This window comes from Narcine bancroftii, chromosome 9 (assembly GCF_036971445.1).
Source record: "Narcine bancroftii isolate sNarBan1 chromosome 9, sNarBan1.hap1, whole genome shotgun sequence".
Classification (NCBI taxonomy): Eukaryota; Metazoa; Chordata; class Chondrichthyes; order Torpediniformes; family Narcinidae; genus Narcine; species Narcine bancroftii.
Genome location: NC_091477.1, coordinates 62,799,496 through 62,804,297, shown reverse-complemented (window position 1 = coordinate 62,804,297; position 4,802 = coordinate 62,799,496).

Here is a 4,802-nt window from a genome sequence, read left to right as displayed (position 1 = left end):
GAACTACAGGAAAGATATCAATAAGATTGAAAGAGTGCAGAGAAGATTTACTAGGACGTTGCCCGGACTTCAGGAACTGAGTTACAGGGAAAGATTAAACAAGTTAGGACTTTATTCCTTGGAACATAGAAGAATGAGGGGAGATTTGATATTTAAAATTATGAAGGGGACAGACAGAGTAAATGTAGACAGGCTGTTTCCACTGAGGGTAGGTGAGATACAAACCAGGGGACATGGGTTAAAGATGTAAGAGGAAAAGTTTAGAGGGAACATGAGGGGGAACTTATTCACAGAGAGAGTGGTGGGAGTGTGGAATGAGCTTACAGCTGAGGAAGTAAATGCTGGCTCAATTTTAACATTTAAGAGGAATTTGGACAGGTACATGGATGTACCTGTATGGAGGGCTATGGACCAGGTCAGGGAAAAAAATAGTTTTGCACTAACTAGAAAGGCTGAGGGGCCTTTTTCAGTGCTATAATGTTCTGCAGTTCTATGGTTCTATGGGTGATGAGGTCCTGCAAAGAGAGTTGAGGGAGTTAGATGTGAAGTTGAAGGACAGGATCTCAGGATTGTTTCCCTTGCCATGTGCTGGTGATGTTAGAATTAGGAGGATAATGCAGCGTAACATGTGCTAAAGACGTGGTGCTGGAGGGAGGGCTTCAGGTTTCTGGGTCATTGGGCTCTGCTCCAGGGAAGGAGGAACCTGCACTGTCAGAACGGTTTGCATCTGGCCTGGAAGGGGAGTAATATCCTTGCCCAAAGGTTTGCTAGTGCTGCATGGGACAGTTTAAAATAGTTTTGTTGGGGATGAGAACCAGAGTGCCAGTGGATTGGAGGAAAAAAAGATGATGCAAAAAACCCCCAGAAAATATGCTCAGGTGCATCTATTTCAAAGCAAGCGTATTGTAGGAAAGGCAGATGAGATTACAGTGTGGATTGGCATATTGAATTATGACATTGTGACCATTAGTGAAATTTGGGTTCTGGAAGGATTACATTATTTTACATGTGATAGAAGGGGGAGGGATGGAAGGGGGAGGAGTAGCAATTTTCCTCAGGAAAAATATCACAGTTGTGGATAGACCAGAGTAGGGGGCTTGTCCACTGAATATGAAGCTGAGGAATGGGAAAGTTATGACCACACTCATAGGGTTGTATTATAGACCATCCAATAGTCAACAAAAATTGGAGAAGCAAATATGTAGAGAGATAGCAGACAGCTGTAGGAAACATAAGGTTGTGATAGTAGGAGATTTCATTTCCCACATATTGACTGGGACTCACATACTGTAAAAGAGTTGGATGGCTAAGAATTTGTCAAATGTGTTCAGAAAAGTTTTCTAAATCAATATATCAAGGTACCAACTCGAGAGAGTGCAATATGATCTCCTTTTGGGGAATGAGACAGGACAGGTGATTGGGTCCATTGATCATAATGCCATTAGTTTCAAGATAATTATGGAGAAGGATAGGTCTGGTCCTGAGGATGGGATTCTAAATTGGTGAAAGGTCAATTTTGAGGAAATGAGAAAGTGTAGTGGGCTGACACAGGAAATGGCCGTTGAACGCGATGACCAGCAACACATCGTGCAGGCTGAAACGCCTGTTTTCATAGGTCACCGGCAGAATGATGAAACTGGCCAATCACCGCCAGTGAATTGCAAGTGCCCTTGGGCATACGAGGTAACCAATCAGCAGCCAGCCCACTCAAGCCATGCCCTGGTGGTGATGCAGTCGAGCTGACTATAAAAGGAAGAGCTGTCACTGAATAAACTCTACTGGTGGGTGTGTCTTTCTTCTCCTGCGGGATAGGTGAGGAGTATATAAATGAAGGAGAAAACTCAAGAGGTAAGTCAGGAGGACTAAAAGAAGACATGAGATTGCTTTGGCAGACAAGGAAAGTTCTAAGGGTATCCGTAGGTATATTAAGAACAAAAGGATAATCAGGGAAAAAAATTTGTCCTCTTGAAGATCAGAGTATGAAACAAGAAGAGATGGGAGATAAGGGGTCTTAAAGTGAATAAAGGTGGATTAATTTCAATGACCTGACAAGGTAGTCCCTTGGATCTTGAAAGAGGCTAGTCTTGCTATGAAGAACTCAATTACCTGGGAAATAAAAATTAGTTTACATTTCAAAGACTGTGCTGAGCACAGTGGGGTGTGGATTGGGCCTGCTGCTCTCCATACTACAGTTACAAATCAGGAAAGTTGACTTCAGAGCTTGGGAAGGAAAACAAATCCTGTGTATTTTGTGTACATGACCATAAAATAATTTTGAAGCTCGATTTCAGCTCTATGGTTGTAGATTTTATTGTCATATACATTAGTACAATGTACAGATGCACAAAAATTCTTACTTGCTGCAACCACAGGTATGTAAGATACACCAACTGCAATAGTAAAAATGTCAATACCCAGAACATGCTGTGAGACAGAGAGTGATAATAAAGAAAAAAGAATAGATAAATAAATATTCACAGTTCCGTTAAGTGCAAAAAAAAAGATGATGTTGTAGTGGGGTCTCTACTGCTACAGCTCACGGTTATTGCTCCTGGCCTGTAGCTTGAGATTCATGGAAGAAAGAAGACCCCTATCTCACCACGGTAGAGTGTATTCGACACTGAGTTTATTCAGGGGCACCTCTGCCTTTTATAGTCAGCTTGCTGCGTCACCACCAGGGCATGGCTTGAGTGGGCCAGCATCCTGGCCCCGATTGGGCCCCCTGGGATCTGCAGCAGTTATTGGCCAGTTTCACTGTTCTACCAGTGGCCTCTGGAAATGGGTGTCTCAGCCCGTGCGAGGTCTTGCCGGTTGCAGCATTCACTGGAATGTTTCAATAGGACAGAGAGATCTTTTGGAGAACCTGAGTAGTTTACGGGTAGGATTCAGACAGTACAGAAAAGATCAAAAGTATGATTGCTTTAGATAAAACCAAACTGTTCTTGAACCCAGAGCTGCTGGTTTTCAGGCATCTGTTCCTTCTGCCCTAAAGGAGTAGGGAGAAGAGGTTGTGACCAGGGTGATGGGGATCCTTTATGATGCTGTCAAGCTTATTGATATTTCTACATGTCCTGTTACAAATACAGTGCCCTCCATAATGATTGGGACAGATACTTTTTTTCCTTTATTAGCCCCTGAGCTCCACAGTTTTCAATTTGTAATCAAACAAATTAAATAAACCAGAAAGAGTCATCACTCAAACTTTTTAAAGTCCACATTCCAGATTTTATTCAAGATGATTTGTGTTCATTTTGGTTTGACCATGTTGAAATTACAGCACTTTGTATACAACTCAGTGACCATAACATTTGGGACATAGCAATGGAATGCATATTAAAGTAATCATGTTTAGTACTTTGTTGCATATTCCTTGCAGGCAATGACTGCTTGAAGTCTCTGATTCATAGACATCATCAGGTGCTGAGTATCTTCTCTGGTGATGCTCTGCCAAGCCTCGACTGCAGCCACCTTCAGCTCCTGCTTGTTTTTCTTCACCATTGGAAGATATGCTCAGTTGGATTTAGATCAGGTGACTGACTTGGCCATTCCAGAATTTTCCTGTTTTTTGTTTTGAAAAACTCATTTTATGCTTTAGCAGTATGTTTGGAATCATTGTCTTGCTGTCGGATGAAACGCCATCTAATGAGTTTAGAAGCATTTGCTCGAATGTGAGCAAATAAGATGTTTTTATACACCTCAGAATTCATTTTACTACTACCATCAGCAGTTGCATCATCAATGAAGATAAGTGCGCCAGTACCTGTGGCAGCCATACATGCCCAGGCAATAACACTCCCTTCACCATGTTTCACAGATAAGGTGGTACGCTTTGGATCTTGGATTTTTCCTTTCCACCTCCATACTTCTTGCCATCACTCTGTTACAGGTTAACATCTGTCCACAACACCCTTTTCCAGAATTCTGCAGGCTCTTTTAAACGTTTCTTGGCAAACTGTAATCTGGCCATCCTGTTTCTGTGGGTAACTAGTGGGTTGCAACTTGAAGTGTAGTCTCTATATTTCTGTTCATGAAGTCTTCTGCAGACAGTGGTCATTAACACATCCACTCCTGCCTCCTGAAGAGTGATTCTGATCTGTCGGACAGGCATTTGGAGATTTTTCTTCATTATGATAAGAATTCTTCTATCATAGTAGTGGAGGATTTCCTTGGAATACTGATCCCTTTGTGATGACAGAGCTCACCAGTACACTCTTTCTTCTTAATGATGTTCCAAATAGTTCATTTTGGTAATCCCAAAGTTTGAGTGATGACTCTTCCTGGTTTATTCTTGTTTGTCAGCCTCATAAAGGCTTATTTGACTTTCATTGGCAAAACTCTGGTCCTCACGTTGAAAAACTAGACTCCAAAGGTGATCAAAAGCTGAGAAGCCCAGCTCTCTTCCACCTGCACCAATGTAGCAACTAAACAAAGGTGAGTTCTCACAAACACCCATAAAGCCAAGTGTCCCAAACATTATGGTGTCCTGAAGTGAGGGGACTGTGTAAAAAGTGGTGTAATTTCTAAATGGTCAAACCACAATATTTACAAATAATCTTGAATAAAGTCTGGAATGTGTACTTTAATCACTTGTGAACTGTTTGCTGTCAACTTTAAAATAATGGAGTGCAGGGAAAATTAAGGGAAAAAGTGCTTTGTTCCAAACATTACGGAGGGGACTGACACTTGTCAGTCACAGGGGATGAGGCGGGGGGCGAGGGGGTGGGGGGGGAGAGAGGGGCCATCTTGCAGAGTGAATGGGAATTGTAGTCCCTCGTCTCTCTCTTGTCGTGGGGGCGGAGTCG